Consider the following 19,526-nt stretch of genomic DNA (forward strand, 5'->3'; position numbering starts at 1 on the left):
GGTGGCAGAAATGAGGATGGAGAAAAGTGGCTAATTTGAGAGCTAGAGAATTGCCAGAGTTTGGGGATGGATTGGTCTGATTCATGTCTTGAATATTGGGGACCATCCATAGGAAGGTGGAGTTTTAAGGCCCAAGATGTTGAGTTCTGCCATGATCACTTTGAGTTTGATATACTCGTGGTGGTAACACCAACTTGATGGGTGAGAAAAGGTATTGTGCTGTCTTATTTGCCACAAATTCCCCACTCTGCCGTAGCAAGCAGGTATCCACAGCTATTAATTAGGTGACTGAGCAAGTAAATGAGTAACTGAATGTTTGGACCCAGGTGAATACAGTCAGGTGAAAGCTTATGCAACGTAAACACAGAGAGAGACCTAGACCTGCCTGTTTGAGGAAGCCTATTACAGTGGACATCATTGCGAGCGTTTGTGTTTGAGAAGAAAAAGAAGCTGTGGGTAGGATCCTAGAGAGACTGGCACTGAAGAAGCCAGCAACCTGGAGTGAGGGAGGCAGCACGGAGGAGAACCCCAAATGAAGCAGAAAGGCTAGTGAAGGTAAAAACTGAGAAGGGCCCATTAATAGTATGGTGGTTGTAATGATTTTTGTGAAACTGGTTAGGGCCAGGCAACAGTTTCTTGTCCTTTAACTCTGCCTTCCACTCATGACAGGGGACAGGAAGTAGTGATCTGTTATAAAAACAAAGTGAAAGCAATAGCTAAACATAGCCCTTTGGCACGCTACCTTTTAGCGGGAGAGCAAGAGAGCGTGGGAGAGAACATGTATTTGTCTCTCTTGCCTCTTCATCCGGCTTAAGGTAATGGGATTGCCTCTGACTTCCCAGAGGAACCAAGCAGCTCCCACATTCTTAAGCAAAGGCAAAGTCATATACAAGGGCAGAGGCTGCTGCAGGGAATGTTTTTGTTGTTAATTTTTTGTAGTTGAATCACACTGGCAAAATTTTTTCCAAGTTGCTCACACATAGATTGAGAAGCTGAGTGTTTTGCTGGAGGTTACCATTCTTCCATGATGACATCACGTGGCTGTGTCACCAGTTAAAGGACCATCAGTAGAGCAAACATTTACTCTATGCATACTGAAAAATGTGCTTCTCCTCAAAAGGTAATAATGATTGATGTATGGAGAAACAACATCCGTTCTAACCTGGAGAGCCTCTGGCAAACTTGACAATCTAGTTAGTGGCTGCCCAAGACATGTCAAAAAAAATCCCCCCAAACTCTGTAATGAAGTGGCATTTACTTTTTTAGCCTAAGTGGATTTTGAGGATATATTGAAAGAGATTAGCTCTAGAGAAGTGAAATGCAAACGTAGGAGGGAAACAATGCCAGAGTTTTCAAATGATACCATATGTCTGAACCAGAATTATTTCCAAAACATATTCTCCTGTGACTTCCTATATTTCTTTGTTTCTGGGCTGCATAAGAGAATGTTTTCTTAAGAGCAAACATGTAAAATGAAACAGGAATGACTATTGACTGGCCCAGGAATTTTTCTTCCAACAAGTGTATACACTGGACTCCAGACTTCTTTAACAAAACCCAAATGAGTGCTACACCATGAGATCATGAAGCTGTGTGATAATTATGCCAAACTTCCTCATTTCTCCAGAGATATAAGGGTGAAATAAAATGGGGAAATAAGCAAATATTGAAGCAGAACTATTTGTTCTGTGGTGCAAAGCAGAAAACCATAACAGTATTGGGCGGGTGCAGAACCTCAGGATCTGTTAGGTTGAACACAAGATATCACCAAGATTCACCAAAGTAAATTCACCTGTTAAGTCCGCTTATTGCTACACCAACCTGATTTACACCTCCCATCAAGATGACAGAGATCACTAGCAAATGCATTCTTCTTGGATTTTACTTTGCCAAATATTTCTTGAAATAATTTATTTTTTGGCTTCCATGATTCATGATCGCCATTTGCCACTCCTTCCCATCTCCTTTGCTGTCTTCTACCTCTCTTTGTCTTCTAAATGCAGAATGTCCCCTTCTTTTTCCTTCTCTTCTTGGCTAGCCTCATTCAGTCTGTTTGTTTAAATATCATGTAAAAGTTGCTGAATCGTCAAACTATCTCTCTGACATTATATCTTACTAGGCTTCATATACTTTATATACCAAGATGTGGATGTTATCCTTGATGTCAGCAAATCCTGTTTACTTTACCTCCAAATAGATGTGAAGCTGGCCACTCCATCTGTACCACTGACCCAAGATACCATCATCTCTTACTTGGGTGACTTAGTGGATTCCAACTTCCAGTTCTTGACCCTCTACAATATCACCTCCCCTGTAAACTTTTGAAAATAGAAATCAACCCCAAATGAAGTAATGGCTTCTCATAGAATATAAAATAAACCCTAGCACCACTCCTCAGGATATGCACTTCTCTCAGCCCCCACCTCTTTTCAAACCACTGTCCTCACCTGTGATTCTATGCTCTGAAAATGATTACCTGTTCTCAGGGTGGAATGTGCCATGCTGGTTTCAGCCTCAAGCCCTTTGCATGAATGGTTCCCTCTGTTTGTCATGCTCTCCCTCAATCTGTGCCATTGTAGCTCATTCTGTGTCATTCAGAATCATCTTAAAGATGACTTTCTCAGAGACACCATCTAAAGTGGATCTTCCATAATGTCCCTGTGTTTCAGTCTCTGCCTGACACTGATTTTCCCCCTGTTCAGTTATGGAGTGATATGCGATTCTCTATCTATCTGGGGTTGCACTCTCCATGAAGAAGTGACTTGCTCTCTGTTACAGGGTATAGGGCAGCTGTTATTGTATAGAGGAAACCCTATAAATATTTGTTGAACAATTGATTGGCCCAGAGAACAATTCATGGCTATCCTTTATGGGCCCTGCTTTCTGGGGCTTGCCCAGATAAAATGTTGAAGATTTGGCCTTAATTCAATATGACTTAAAATTCAAAGAAATGGAATGAAAATAAGTTACGATAGAAGATGTTTTTTCTAATCTAATGAACGCATCTCAGATTTGTGTTCCTGGAAATCTCACAGCAGAGGTCCCTCCAAACTTAAATCCATTCTGCCTTTTATTTGCCCTCCCATCCTACCTCTTATCTCATTGTATCTGAGAGTCAGAAGAAAACCTATCAGTTCTGAAACTGGCTTTCCCTTCCTCTTCATCATTCATGGAAGTGACAAATACAAATTATTCTGATGAAAAATTATACAGCACAATAAAGCATTTTTCTCCAAAATACTGTTATTACCTATTTGACTGAATTCAACCTCTAATCATGTCTTGAATTAAATTTCATTGAACTATATGATAGAGAACCGATCAGTGCTTCCCTGGACGGGGATAAGGTGGAGACTGACTGAAAATGGCAGAAGGACTTTCTGAGGTTATGGACATGTTAGCTTAGTTGGGGTGGTGTTTACATGGGTGTATACATTTGTGAAAACTTATCAAACTGTATACTTAAAACGTATGCATTTATTGTATGCAAATTATACCTTAATAAAAGTGATTCTAAAAATTAATAATTACTTTATGTCAAGTACTCTGCTCAGTATCTTATTTGATTATTCTAATATTGCAGAACTAGGACATTATAAAGCATGGATTTCAACAGAGTTGCTCTGCTGCAGACAAATAGTGATCTTACTCCTATATAAAACAATTACCTACAGTCATTCTTTTCTATTTGAGTGAAAAAAAAAATGTTTCTTTGTCCTAATGTATACTGGTCACCTAATTATTTTTACTGAACAAATTATCTGTATTAGTTTGACTTTCCCTAAAGGAAAACCAAGACAAGGATTTGGGTACAAGTTGTTAATTTGGGATTTGGTGCCTGTGGACCCCACTCCAGTGAGGGAGTGGGAATTTGAGATAGGGCAGGGAAGGAGGCCAGTAGATGTTGTGTTAGTGATCAGGTGACCATGTTGGGCACATGGGGTTCAGTCTTGTCAGAGACCTGTGGGAGAAGGTGTAGAACATGCCTCAGAGTTTTCACACCTGGGGAGGAGGAAACAGTAACATTCATCCAGAGATTCCATCAGCTGAAGTCGGCTCCTGGGGTATTAATTCCACTGAACTTTCCTCCTGTCCAGCTCAAACACTGAGCCTACTTTGGGGGCCAGAAAAAGCCATCAGGGAGAAAGTCAAAGATGCTTACACTAAGAAGCTACTGGGTTGGGTGCAGGGACACAATGGGTGCTAGAGCATCTGGTGGACGATGAGAGTGGCTGCTAAATATCTTTACTGGTATATGAAAAATCCATCCAAAGCTTTCTTGTTTGGGGTTTCATCTGTTTGTTTTCCTTTCTCTGCTATAATGGTTGATTGATTCTTTGTGGCTTTTTTATTAGCTCTAAATTAAAATGCCCAGATTAATCATAGTCAAAGGTAATGACTTATATTAATCACATTTATAAAATTCTCATGTTTACATGAAAATGCACTCCAATTAATTGAGCCGTTGTTATGTACCAGACACCAAAATCAAGTGCTTTCTTGGCTTAATTGTCAAAATAACCCTAGGCTGAGGAAGAGGATATGTACCCCACTTTATAGTTGGAGAAACCAAGGTTTTGGAAGGTTAAATAATTGCCCAGGTTCTGGAGTTGGTAAATGTGCCCGGAGTCCAAAGCCAGGCTGCCCCTGCCCAACCTCTCAACCACTACTTCCATATTTGCTCTAAAGGTTCAGTTAGCATGGTGGTCACTCCCCAGTGAACATCTCTATCTCAAAATCAGAGTATCTGAGATGTACACAAATAGTTTAAAAGGATGTTGGTGGGCATGCAATCAGAACAAAGGTACAGAGTGCTTAGAGACAGGAAGTGTGTTGAAAGCAATTTATAGACTGTCAAGATGCTCACCAAATGTTTACAAAGAAAAATCCATTTTCTTCCCTGATAATATAATAAAAAAGAATTAGGCCACATAACAACTCATTACAACAAGGATTGCTTTTAGCATACACAATCTGCCCCTAATCTGCATCCAGGTGGGCGGTATGAAAATGACCAAGGGCAAGGAAAGCATCCCTAGAATGGAACTATTAAGGGAACACAGGGGTGGCTATGGAGTACTTTTCATCTCTTGTTGTTTTTCTTTCTGCAAAGCATTCACTGTATCCCATGTGTGCTGCATCAACCTCATGTCTAGCTGCTGCTTATCTCCGCACCATCCTTTCCATATCAGCCATTCTCTTATTTATGCTTATCCTGCACACAATGAGACAAAAGGAACCCTGCTCCTGACTGTTGATAAGTTCACTCAGTCGCCAGAGAGCAGGAATGAGGGTATGGGGGACAGAGTCAGGAGAGCAGTTTTCAGGCTCTTGGCCTCACGTGGAAAGGTGAGGGCTCAGTAGTAGATGGCCATCAGCTGTGACTAGTTGGCCATCAGCTGTAACCAGTTAGCCATTAGCCACTAATATAACTGCTGTGGCTGTGTTAGGGGTTGGTTGGCTGGCAGAGAAGCGGTCAGCGGATTGCGGCCAGTTAGCAAGCGGATTGCATTGTGGATCGTGTGGATCCTGCTTCCTGTGTCTCACCGGCTGCCAGCCAGACTGGGGTGTAGGCAGACCCATTGTTGGGGTACTGGCGGATGTTTGCTTTTGTGTTTCGACCAGCCGCCATCGAGAATATAGTGGTATGACTCCCCTATCCATGGCTCCATTGTTCTTCTTTTTTGGCTTCACCATATCATGTGCTCTTGTGCAGGGAACAGGACCAGAGTCCCTACGTGACAGAAGGTCAGGTCCCAGAGCTGGTAAGTGACAGTATTGGGACTTGGTTCTGGATTATCGTCCCACATAATAGGACTGGCTTCTGCTGTTTCCGAGGGCATATTTCTGCCTGCTTAGAAATTCGTCTCATCTGAACAGGGATTTGAGCCTGAGAACACGTGCAAAGAATGCTACTATTTTACATGCAATTAAGTCAGTGTTAGAACAGCCTTGGAACAATAGGTGGCCTATGATTTCAGGGTCAGCTCTTTTTTGAAAACATAATGATTTCCAGCTGTGGTCTCTGAATGCCCAGCCTCTGGGAAACCACAGACTGATGGAACCTGGGCTTGGAGATCTGCAGCTCTTGGCACTAGATGCTCAAAATAACTGCCACTGAAAATGGGGAGGAGCATTTAGGGACACTTCAAACAATGAGTGTTGCCTGTAACTCATTAATAGGATTAAAAAAACAAAAACTTCTGACTAACAAGGATTATTCTCGGCAGTCTTCATTTGTGTTTCCTCAAAGCCAATTTTACCAACACTGACAATTTCACTTGTGCCATTAAATGAGTATGATCTAAAATTCTTTATTTTATTTATATACTAGGAAAGTACTGTCGTGCGGGGAGGCCTGCAGGGTCTCTGGTCCCGCTCCCCACATAACGCAGGATATGGTGAGGCCAAAAAGGAACACCCACGGAGCCATAGGTAGGGGAGTCATACCACTACGGTCTCACTGGAGGCTGGGTTCACTGGACGTGCGACCTGCTGTCCGTTTTGTCTGCAACCCACCGACGACTCTCTTTCACTCTCCTCCACTCTCCTCGGCTCTCCTTTGTAGCCGCAGCAGTTATATTAGCGGCTAATTGGCTAACTGGCTACAGCTGACGGCCAATCAGCCACAGCTGACGGCCATCTACTACCCAAGCCAGCACTCCTCCACGTGAGGCCGAGAGCCTGTAAACTACTTTCTGGGGCTCTGTCCCCACACTCCACCCCTACAGGTTCTCGCCTCACAATCTAGGTGACAAGCGTCTTCCTGAGGTCCCTGTGCCATATTAGCCTACTGACACCTACGGATGAAAAGAAACGGTAGTCTTAGGAACCAACAATGGCAAATCCCTTCCATCTGGGAGGATACATGCCAGCTTCTTGTCCTGGGAAAGGAGGGTTGCTGCCACTGGCACCTTTCCCGGTTTGTGGTACCAAACCTTTATGGCAGTGCTTGGGGTTCCTTGCATAGTTTCAACATGTAACAGAACAGGGGACCCCATAATAGGCCATAGTGAGAGCACATAGTTCCCTCGCAAAATCATCCCGGTATCGGGACCTCTGTATACTACAGTCACTTGTGGTGGCCACTCAGCCACCACCCCTGGCGTCACTTGCAAATCATGAGTCAAACCGGCCCCCCATGGGGCTATCAGACCCAACCACCGACAGTGGGGGCTTTTGACCTGCCTGGGCCAAGTCCATTACATAGTGATATGTCCCTAGGCGGACAGTCAGACGATCCATTAAATCATGAATTGAAGGCACTGCAGCGTGCAAGGGTGGCGTCACCCTATTTAACTCCCTATAGTCCACAGTCATTCGCCAGGTCCCATCTGGCTTCTTGACAGGCCATACTGGGGAGTTAAAGAGACTGTGCGTTGGCCTCACAATATGTGCCTTCTCCAATTCCAATATTGTACGACCAATCTCCTCCTGTCCTCCTGGCAGGCGGTACTGTCGCACTGTAACCACGCGCCAGGGCTGTGGCAACGCTTGAGGAGGGTGGTGAGCATGCCCGCATGTCACCGCTTTCACCACCCGGATCCGAGACGGAACTCTCCTACCGACGTCTGTAAGCTGAGGCCATGTAACACATCCACCCCTAGAATATACTCCGGAACGGGGGAGACATAAACCTTGTAGGTACGAGGAGGGAGCCTTCCTATACCCAGTGGTAAGGAAACAGCTTTCACAGTCAAAGTTTTTCCCCCGTAGCCATCAATGCAGATTGCTGGTCCAGGGAACAGTTCTGGGTTCCCGTAAACGAGACTGCAGTCAGCACCAGTGTCAACTAGAGCCAAAACCCTCTGTACATTCGAAGGGGACCAATGTATGGACAGTTCCACGTGGGGCCTCCGGTCCCTGCTCGTCCCCTCTGACCGGGTACCTTGGCCCCACCCCTAATCAAGCTGCAAGGAGTCGGCCTCAAGCGGCTGCATGAAGTCCTGGAGGGACACGGGTCGCGCTTTGCCAGACTCCTCCTTTATGTTTCTCCGGAATTGTTGTTCCGGACGCAACTGTTTCCAAAGTTCAAGCAGGAGTGCATTGGATTGCTGGTCTATTTTTTCCTGATCAACCCCTGCTGCCACGAGATCACGCCACATCTGTGCGCGTGTTACTCTCTGAGGCCCGCGACCTCGCCCCTTTACCTTTGGTTTGGGCTTCCAGGTCTCAACTGTGCGGACCTCCTGTCTTAACTTCCTTCACCTCCGGCTTTCAACATCCCCTATGGTGGCCATGGCAGTTGTAACTTCATGGATCTGTCGCCCTACATACGGTGTAAGAATAGCAACCAAGGATCCAAAAGCACTTGCAGGTGCAGTGTCCAAAACCAGATCTCTCATGCTGGCAGTAAAAAGCTCGTCATCTGGGCCCTGCATGTTGAGGTTAAAAATAGCATGTCTCATACCCATTTCACGGATTACTTGCGTAAGTTCTGTATATGACTGCCATTGACTCACAGTGTCCAGCAGCTCGCCAGCCTGTTCCCATACGGTGCGTACCGCAGCCGTGAGCCACGCCATTAGAGAATGGTTGCCTTGGTTGTTGGCCAACCTATGGCAGTTTTGTAACCTTTGTCGCAGGGACGGATGCACTGTCACGAAGGCTAGCTTTTCCATCTCGCCTGGGGAGCAGAGAATGTTGTCTGCTCCCTCATCCCATAAACGTAACAGCCAAGCTGAGACTGGCTCTCCAGGGCACTGTCTGTACCGCCTCCCCAGCTCCTGCAACTCAGTGGGAGTGTATGGGGTGTAGGTAGTGAACTCAGTCACAGCTGGGTTGCCGGCAGCAACGTCCCCGGGGCCCAAAGGTTGCTCATGCTTTACCTTGTGCTTCATGATGGGCCAGGCTTGGGGGTTGGGAGGTACATTTTCTCCACTTGCTTCCTCTGCCTCAGAGTCTCCACCTTGGGGCCCCTGTTCTAACAGGCGGACCCGGGCTTCCAGCGCTTCCAACCAGGACACCTGGTCAGGCACCCGGGCCACTTCATTAAGCCCATTTTCCGTGTTGAGACTCAAGGCCTTGAGGAACATCCAGCCCACATGGCCGGCTGTAGCCTTCTCCTCCTCTGGCAACTGCTCAGCCAGAGCCTGCAGGGCCCTCTCCACGCTGGCAGGAGAGCCGTCCATGTCCTCCCACCCCTCCTTGGGGGTCCAACCCTTGAGAACAGTGGCCACCGGACACCACACACTGTGTGGGGGCCATACATCCTCCTGCCCAGAGTCAGACGCCATTCCTACCTGGTCGGAATCCTGCTCACCGTGCCAGGTGTCTGAGTGGGTGGAGGCCTCGATGTAAGATGTCCACAGCCCTTGGAGCCTACAGCAGCAGCCCACCAAAAAGCCGGTAATGCCTGCTATGGCCAACAGGGCGGCATGCCATCCGGAGGCTCGAGAGGACCACCAATTCACCGAGGGGTCACGTCTCTCCCAGGCAGACTGTGCTCCCCCTCTCTGGCGCGGCTCCTCATGGGCTTCCTGAGACTGCGTTTTCACACGCACAAACTGCTCTACCATCCCTCGGAGAGCCTTGGCCGGCGCCATACCCTCCTCGCTGCGCCATTTGTCGTGCAGGGCGGCCTGCAGGGTCTCTGGTCCCGCTCCCCACATAACGCAGGATATGGTGAGGCCAAAAAGGAACACCCACGGAGCCATAGGTAGGGGAGTCATACCACTACGGTCTCACTGGAGGCTGGGTTCACTGGACGTGCGACCTGCTGTCCGTTTTGTCTGCAACCCACCGACGACTCTCTTTCACTCTCCTCCACTCTCCTCGGCTCTCCTTTGTAGCCGCAGCAGTTATATTAGCGGCTAATTGGCTAACTGGCTACAGCTGACGGCCAATCAGCCACAGCTGACGGCCATCTACTACCCAAGCCAGCACTCCTCCACGTGAGGCCGAGAGCCTGTAAACTACTTTCTGGGGCTCTGTCCCCACACTCCACCCCTACAGGTTCTCGCCTCACAATCTAGGTGACAAGCGTCTTCCGCGAGGGTCCCTGTGCCATATTAGCCTACTGACACCTACGGATGAAAAGAAACGGTAGTCTTAGGAACCAACAATGGCAAATCCCTTCCATCTGGGAGGATACATGCCAGCTTCTTGTCCTGGGAAAGGAGGGTTGCTGCCACTGGCACCTTTCCCGGTTTGTGGTACCAAACCTTTATGGCAGTGCTTGGGGTTCCTTGCATAGTTTCAACATGTAACAGAACAGGGGACCCCATAATAGGCCATAGTGAGAGCACATAGTTCCCTCGCAAAATCATCCCGGTATCGGGACCTCTGTATACTACAGTCACTTGTGGTGGCCACTCAGCCACCACCCCTGGCGTCACTTGCAAATCATGAGTCAAACCGGCCCCCCATGGGGCTATCAGACCCAACCACCGACAGTGGGGGCTTTTGACCTGCCTGGGCCAAGTCCATTACATAGTGATATGTCCCTAGGCGGACAGTCAGACGATCCATTAAATCATGAATTGAAGGCACTGCAGCGTGCAAGGGTGGCGTCACCCTATTTAACTCCCTATAGTCCACAGTCATTCGCCAGGTCCCATCTGGCTTCTTGACAGGCCATACTGGGGAGTTAAAGAGACTGTGCGTTGGCCTCACAATATGTGCCTTCTCCAATTCCAATATTGTACGACCGATCTCCTCCTGTCCTCCTGGCAGGCGGTACTGTCGCACTGTAACCACGCGCCAGGGCTGTGGCAACGCTTGAGGAGGGTGGTGAGCATGCCCGCATGTCACCGCTTTCACCACCCGGATCCGGAGACGGAACTCTCCTACCGACGTCTGTAAGCTGAGGCCATGTAACACATCCACCCCTAGAATATACTCCGGAACGGGGGAGACATAAACCTTGTAGGTACGAGGAGGGAGCCTTCCTATACCCAGTGGTAAGGAAACAGCTTTCACAGTCAAAGTTTTTCCCCCGTAGCCATCAATGCAGATTGCTGGTCCAGGGAACAGTTCTGGGTTCCCGTAAACGAGACTGCAGTCAGCACCAGTGTCAACTAGAGCCAAAACCCTCTGTACATTCGAAGGGGACCAATGTATGGACAGTTCCACGTGGGGCCTCCGGTCCCTGCTCGTCCCCTCTGACCGGGTACCTTGGCCCCACCCCTAATCAAGCTGCAAGGAGTCGGCCTCAAGCGGCTGCATGAAGTCCTGGAGGGACACGGGTCGCGCTTTGCCAGACTCCTCCTTTATGTTTCTCCGGAATTGTTGTTCCGGACGCAACTGTTTCCAAAGTTCAAGCAGGAGTGCATTGGGTTGCTGGTCTATTTTTTCCTGATCAACCCCTGCTGCCACGAGATCACGCCACATCTGTGCGCGTGTTACTCTCTGAGGCCCGCGACCTCGCCCCTTTACCTTTGGTTTGGGCTTCCAGGTCTCAACTGTGCGGACCTCCTGTCTTAACTTCCTTCACCTCCGGCTTTCAACATCCCCTATGGTGGCCATGGCAGTTGTAACTTCATGGATCTGTCGCCCTACATACGGTGTAAGAATAGCAACCAAGGATCCAAAAGCACTTGCAGGTGCAGTGTCCAAAACCAGATCTCTCATGCTGGCAGTAAAAAGCTCGTCATCTGGGCCCTGCATGTTGAGGTTAAAAATAGCATGTCTCATACCCATTTCACGGATTACTTGCGTAAGTTCTGTATATGACTGCCATTGACTCACAGTGTCCAGCAGCTCGCCAGCCTGTTCCCATACGGTGCGTACCGCAGCCGTGAGCCACGCCATTAGAGAATGGTTGCCTGGTTGTTGGCCAACCTATGGCAGTTTTGTAACCTTTGTCGCAGGGACGGATGCACTGTCACGAAGGCTAGCTTTTCCATCTCGCCTGGGGAGCAGAGAATGCTGTCTGCTCCCTCATCCCATAAACGTAACAGCCAAGCTGAGACTGGCTCTCCAGGGCGCTGTCTGTACTGCCTCCCCAGCTCCTGCAACTCAGTGGGAATGTAAGGGGAGTAGGTAGTGAACTCAGTCACAGCTGGGTTCCTGGCAGAAACGCCCTCCGGGGCCCAAAGGTTGCTCATGCTTTACCTTGTGCTTCATGATGGGCCAGGCTTGGGGGTTGGGAGGTACATTTTCTCCACTTGCTTCCTCTGCCTCAGAGTCTCCACCTTGGGGCCCCTGTTCTAACAGGCGGACCCGGGCTTCCAGCGCTTCCAACCAGGACACCTGGTCAGGCACCCGGGCCACTTCATTAAGCCCATTTTCCGTGTTGAGACTCAAGGCCTTGAGGAACATCCAGCCCACATGGCCGGCTGTAGCCTTCTCCTCCTCTGGCAACTGCTCAGCCAGAGCCTGCAGGGCCCTCTCCACGCTGGCAGGAGAGCCGTCCATGTCCTCCCACCCCTCCTTGGGGGTCCAACCCTTGAGAACAGTGGCCACCGGACACCACACACTGTGTGGGGGCCATACATCCTCCTGCCCAGAGTCAGACGCCATTCCTACCTGGTCGGAATCCTGCTCACCGTGCCAGGTGTCTGAGTGGGTGGAGGCCTCGATGTAAGATGTCCACAGCCCTTGGAGCCTACAGCAGCAGCCCACCAAAAAGCCGGTAATGCCTGCTATGGCCAACAGGGCGGCATGCCATCCGGAGGCTCGAGAGGACCACCAATTCACCGAGGGGTCACGTCTCTCCCAGGCAGACTGTGCTCCCCCTCTCTGGCGCGGCTCCTCATGGGCTTCCTGAGACTGCGTTTTCACACGCACAAACTGCTCTACCATCCCTCGGAGAGCCTTGGCCGGCGCCATACCCTCCTCGCTGCGCCATTTGTCGTGCAGGGCGGCCTGCAGGGTCTCTGGTCCCGCTCCCCACATAACGCAGGATATGGTGAGGCCAAAAAGGAACACCCACAGAACCATAGGTAGGGGAGTCATACCACTACAGTCTCACTGGAGGCTGGGTTCACTGGACGTGCGACCTGCTGTCCGTTTTGTCTGCAACCCACCGACGACTCTCTTTCACTCTCCTCCACTCTCCTCGGCTCTCCTTCGTAGCCGCAGCAGTTATATTGGCGGCTAATTGGCTAACTGGCTACAGCTGACGGCCAATCAGCCACAGCTGACGGCCATCTACTACCCGAGCCAGCACTCCTCCACGTGAGGCCGAGAGCCTGTAAACTACTTTCTGGGGCTCTGTCCCCACAGTACTTTCTTATTTACATCTTTTATAACGTGTTTCCCATTTCAGCAGATTTTGAATATTCCTTAGTATTCATTGTTTTGTCATTGGAATTAACCCCTGGTCATTCACAAAAGGTGAAAAGAATTCACAGACTCAGCCTGAAATGAGGAGAGCAAGGAAGTACATTTATTCAAGAAGAAGGGAGCCAGCCTAGACGTTGCCAAGGCAGAGGACTGCCCCTAACTTATATAGTAAAGTGTAGGTAAATTTCCTTGTGGCAGAAGATGTGACATATTGACTGAGGTCATTTGATTGACACATGTTGGTTATATAACTAGTTTCTTTTTGCTCATGCTCTTACCCAGAATGCACACAGAAAAACCTTCGGTGGGGCTGAGTCTTAATGTTCATTCCATTCAAATTGCATTATAATTAGGCTAGAGTTCAAATAACGGGGAGGTTTTGGCAGTTTGCACATGTGTGAAGAACCAGTTAAAGCCAGTTGGGTCTTATCTCCTCTTTTTATGAAGGTTTAGCCATCTTAGATTTATTTCTAAGGGATGAGCCTGGGCCGTTCCTGGGGAGGGGATGCAGGCCGGGGCAGTCCCCCTTCAGGTTCACTTTTATTAACCCTTTTCTGCCTCATCATTCATCATTGTAATGTTTTAAAAATCTATTCTTGTTGGTGTGAGCTAATGCCATCATCGAAGGGCTTATTTGTTTTCATATTGATAAACTAAACTTGAAGAATACTTGCCTCGTTGGTCCTGAGTCTCAAACTGTGAAATTGGAAGTAGGCGGGAGTCAGGTTGTAAGCAGAGAAAGGAGTTTGGGTTTATTCAGGGAAGATGGTCAGCCCTCAGTTTTGGCAAGGGGAAGGAAGGGATCCAATCAACCTGCAATTCAGTAAGTCAAAATAACTCTTGTTGAAGTAGGAATATTATTCTGTGAGTCCCCAAATGATACTGGATGTGCTAGCAGTTTCTGTGTGTGGGCCGGGATCCTGTCTCGTGAAGCTGAAGAATGGACACACGGACCAGGGAGAGGCAAAAAGTTTTAAAAAGAGGATAGTTTATTAGAGGCAGGAGAAGAAGTTGCAGCTGCTGAGTGGGAGGGGGTCCTGAATGGGGGTGCCCAGTGACTGAGGCAAAAGCTCTTACTTTTATACCTTCCCCTGCCTGCTTGGGGAAAGGGGGCTGGAGCCTTCTAATTGAATTCACCTACCAGGTTTGTCCTGTTTGCTCATGCTGAAGGGTCTAACAAGCTAACCGATCCCTATCTATCAGATCTGCTCCTTTGTCCGGCCAGAGCGGATTTGAGATTATCTATTAACCTCAAGGTTCAGTCTCATGTCCCTGTCCTGGTGTGAAGGAGACATTCCAGGACTTGGAGTTTCAGGATATGGCTGCTTTTTGTTTATTCCACCAGGGAGCCCCATGTCTACCTAGCAACATACTAACTAACCTGTCTCACTGTGAGTAGATAGAATGACTGTTGCAGACCAGAGTGAAAGCCAAGAAACCAGCTGGAAAGTCAGTGCATAGAATAAAGGATGGTGGCTGGGAGGAGGGTGGCAGCCACAAGATAGAAAGAGGCATGCAGTTTGGGTGTGTCCGCGTGGCACACCTGCCAGGACCTACCAGCAATAAGAAACTTCCTAAAGGAAGCCACAGACTGTCCAGACAGTAGGAGTCTGGACAGCAAGCAGCCTGATATCATTTCATCGCACCAGGCACAAGTGAGGGAGGGGGATAGAAAAAGAAGAAATAGACATGGAAGGAATGGGGGAAAGCAAGGAGGTAGAGAGAAAGAGAGAAGGAGGAATGGAGAGAGGCAGGGAGGGTGGAAGGGATGAGAAAAAAAGGAAGAGGGAGGAAAAGAGGAAGAGCAGAGGAAGCAAGGAGGCAGGGGAGGGAGAGGAGGTAATGTCTCAGAATCCTGACTTCAGAAGGGCTTTGCGGATTGGCTAACCCTCTCATGAAGACTGAGTGGGTTGGTGGCTTGCTCAAGCTTACACCAGCTGCTTAGAAGCACACTCCTAATTCAGTATTTTGTCTGATTTAAATTTAAATTTTATGATTTAAACCACAGTGCAATAATAGGTTCCCAATGGCCTACTTTGTCCCAGTACTAGAATCATTTGTGTTTCCCTGGAACATAAACTAGCTGGCAAAGGAGAAGTGACCTTCAAGGGTGCCAGATGGTAGAGGGAAAGGGGCTTGAGATGAAAGCAGACCTGATGAGATACTCTGTGCAGAGTCCTTGTTTGGGGCCATGTCAAGAAAAAAATCAAGCCAGAAATAAAAAACATGTTTCTTATCCTCCTCAACCTCCAAAGGAAAGGAAACCCTGTTAGTGGAGGGTCAACCATCTGCAAACTGTCAGAGATCCGCACACATTAATTTCTTCTGTCCTATTCTCAGATCAGAAAAGTGAGGTCCTGTAACTTTATCCCTATGATATGGCAAGTGAGTGAATTTGAAACCCAGATGTTTAAGAGAGATGACAGGTGTGTATGGGAAATAAAGGGAGGACCTGATTCAGAGACTAGAGGAAAACCATAGGCAGAATCAGAAGGGAGAGCTCACTGCTGAAAAATTTTCCTATGATGGAGCCCTAGCCTTGCCCATCTTTCACTCCAAGTCAAGCAGGTAGGCATTTCAGAGCGAATTCAAATGGGAGTATTTGAGCTGCGATAACAACAGAGTTGAAATGGCCTGTGATGTGCAAAGGTATCATGTTTTAAACCTACTGCATCACTGATGACCTCCAGGTGTGATTTAAATACAAACAAAACAACCCAGGGCATTCTTGTGATGAAAAGAGAATTCAGCCTCACTGGGGCATGGGATCAATGTGATATATCCCACAGACCTCCCTTCTGTGATATAAACAGGCCCTCTGAGAGGCAGGATTTTTGCAAATGTTTGAAACTTAGGAGGTAGGGATCGAGTTGCCACTGACAGCTCAGAGGCTCTCTGGGTAGGAAAGCACTGGGTCTCATGGTCTAATTTGATGTGCAGAGGGATTTTAACTGGACAGGTCCCTGTGGGGACAGAGTCCCAGGAGAGCAGTTTCCAGGCTCTCGACCTCATGTGGAAAGGTGCTGACTCGGGTAGTAGATGGCCATCAGCTGTGATCAGATGGCCATCAGCTGTATCCATTAGCCACTGGTGGCTATACTGACAAGGGGGTTGGTTGGGTAAAAGAGAAATGGACGGCAGATTGCAGCTAGCCAGTGCAGTTAGCAAGTATGGATTGCTGATGGTGCAGATCGTATGGATACTGCTTCGCGTGTCTTGCCCAGCCGCCAGCGAGAATGGTGCAGGAAGACACCACTTTGGGGTACTGGTGGATGTTGCTTTTCTGTCTCAACCAGCTGCCATCGAGAATACAGTGGTATGACTCCCCTATCTATGGCTCTGTTGTTGTTCCTTTTTGGCCTCACCATGTCCTGCGTTCTTGTGCGGGGAGCGGGAGCTGAGACCCTGCATTATAGTCACCTTCACCTCTAATCTCAACAAAGTCAAGAATAATCCCCATTCCAACCTTGGACAGAAATTAAGTGTGATCCTCCTGGCCAGTTTGGCAAATCTACTTAATTGCAAAACTTCCCAATGTTTCTGTCCAGTGTGGTGTGGTGAAGGGGTCACTGTAGGGCCAACCCTGTTTCTGCTTATTCCCCCTCCTGTCTGACTCACATGATGTCTGCCCCCTCCCACCCCACAGTTGTCCCCCTTACCTGCAGATGGGCACACTGATTGCACCTGCCTTGTAGAGGTAGTGTGAATTTCAGATGATTTGGATATGTATATCTTTTAGAACAGTGTCTGTCTTAATGTATTAGTGCTGGGTTTATACAATGGAATCTGAAGTCAGGGGCTGCTTAAAACACATTTGCTGTGAAGTTTATTTCTTAGAATATTTTTATTTTCTTTCTAGCTTATGTATATTTTGTTTCTGTGTTAACTTGATTTCATGGAGGCCCACCAAAAATCATTTTAAGCCCCATCGCCTGAGTCCGGAATTCTTTCAAAGCTTCCAGTTTCCCCACAATGTAAAACTTTCTTGAAAGTAAAACAGGAAAGTTTCAGAAATAGGAAAAACAACAACTGTAAAACTATGTAGAGCTGCAACTGCTCCAGTAGGAATGGATAAGACTGATTGAGTCCTTTTTAAGCTAAACAGACTTGTAACAATTCTCTGCCAGCCCGTGTGGCACTTGGAGGCAAGTGTGACCCTAGATAGACTAGCAATGAAGAGTGATATTCAGATGGGGCTGGAGAAATTACCAGAGAATGTTTTCCCCAAGTTGGCCACCTGGCTCCATATTAGGATATCTACATGCAACCTTACGGAGTCCGACTTAGAATGGGACAAGGGGACTTGTGACATAGGACAGGGCCAGGTGACATCAGGTTTTTGACTGTTTTGTATGATTGGGGCAAGTCAGTGAGCCAGTCAGTAAGAGTGCTGATTTGAGTGGCTGGCTAGTTGTGTGTTCTGCCTGGATGGAGCTGCCTGAATGTGTGGGTACCCATTCACACTGGAATTTTTTGAGTGAGGAGCCTTGTCTTTTGCAGGTGAGAGCAGCAGTCACTCATGTGGGACCTGAGACATCAGGCAACCAAAAGAGCTGGGGCAAATGCAAAATTTTAATAAGAGGTGATGGACAGGCTGAGATAGGGATGCACAACTCAGAAGAATGTCTCAGAACCAGTTGGCATCAAGATAGAACCTGCTGAAATCACACAGAAGGGACCGGGTCAAGCAGATTCCAACTTCAAAATTGGCTACAGCTTGGCAAGCAACTCCAGTGAATGAAGTAGCAGAATGGAGAGAATCTAAGGCCAGGGGCTGGCACAGCACCATGGATAGTTCCCCTGAGCAGAAGTGCTTGAAGCAATGTGTTAAGAAGGATTCTCTTACTTCCCTCACGCGAGGGGATGTATCAGTAAAAATCTTACTCCAGGTAATGTCTGTGAAGTTTCTTCCTATATTTTCTTCTAGGAATTTTATGGTTTCTGATCTTACATTTAAGTCTTTAAGCCATTTTGAATTTATTTTTGTATATGGTATAAGGAGGTGGTCCAGCTTCATTTTTTTGCATGTGTCTGTCCAGGTTTCCCAGAACCATTTATTGAATAGACTGTCTTTACCCCACCGTACATTCTTGCTTCCATTGTCATAGATTAAATTGCCATATAGGCATGGATTTATTTCTGGACTCTCTTTTCTGTTCCATTGATCTATGTGTCTGTTTTTATGCCAGTATTATGCTGTTTTGATTACTGTAGCCTTGTAGTATAATTTGATGTCAGGTATTGTTATACCTCCCACTTTGTTCTTATTTCTCAAGATTGCTGAGGATATCCGGGGTCTTTTATGGTCCCATATAAATTTTAGGATTATATGTTCCATTTCCGTGAAAAATGTCGTTGGTAGTTTGATAGGAATTGCGTTGAATATGTATATTGCCTTAGGCAGTATGGACATTTTAACTATATTAATTCTTCCTATCCATGAACATAGTATGTGTTTCCATCTATTGGTATTTTCATTCATTTCTTTCTTCAGAGTCTTATAATTTTCTGAGTCCAGATCTTTTACTTCTTTGGTTAAATTTATTCCCAGGTATTGTATAGTCTTTGGAGCAATTGTAAATGGGATTGCCTTTTAAATTTCTCCTTTTGATGTTTTATTATTGGTGTATACAAATGCAACTGATTTCTGAATATTAGGGTTCAAGACTCTGAATTAAGTTAGCAAGTGATCCCATGGAATTAATGAGACATTTAGTTCAGGGTCGGGATATGAGCAGCAGAAACAGTAGAGTTGAGACAGCATAGGGACTTAGGCCTGCGGCCAAAGGAATGACAGATGGCCAGGAGGAACGCCACAAAAACACTGCCACCCCATCACTCCCTACACAAAAATGCTGCAGTACCTGATTATGATCTCCCTTCTAATAGTTTGCTTCTATTCAGATGTCAAAACTACTATTTCACATGCATAGTTGATCAAGGTTTGACCACCATATGACCTTCCTGGGGTGGCGACAGTGAGCAATCTGCCATCTTGCCCCCACAGCACAGGTGGGAGCATAGTTACCAGGCAAGTAATCTGTAGAGTTCCTCCTTTTTCAAAAGCCCACCTTTTCTCACAAGCTCACTTTGTCCCTCATCTTATAAAAGCAGCCAACCAGAGCCGGTCTCCAAGTCAGTTCCCAGGACCTTCCACTCCTTTGTGCTGCCTCCCTTGTGCTTGAGCATAAGCTTAATAAAATTTGTCTGGAAATAAAAAAAAAAAAAAAAAGGATTCTGTGCCTGTCTGTGACTTGGCCAAGTGGGAAAGATTGCTACTGTGTTTCCCTGAAAATAAG

At 47.3% G+C, this 19,526-nt stretch overlaps 1 long non-coding RNA gene across 1 annotated transcript; it reads left to right on the top strand.

The window, feature by feature from the left end:
• Positions 1 to 424: 424 nt before the first annotated feature.
• Positions 425 to 18,289, top strand: LOC141568055 (uncharacterized). Its single transcript, XR_012491071.1, has 3 exons — positions 425 to 555; positions 5,717 to 5,765; positions 17,728 to 18,289. It is a non-coding gene; the product is annotated as an uncharacterized LOC141568055 (long non-coding RNA).
• Positions 18,290 to 19,526: the final 1,237 nt, after the last annotated feature.

This window comes from Rhinolophus sinicus, linkage group LG13 (assembly GCF_036562045.2).
Source record: "Rhinolophus sinicus isolate RSC01 linkage group LG13, ASM3656204v1, whole genome shotgun sequence".
Taxonomy (NCBI): Eukaryota; Metazoa; Chordata; class Mammalia; order Chiroptera; family Rhinolophidae; genus Rhinolophus; species Rhinolophus sinicus.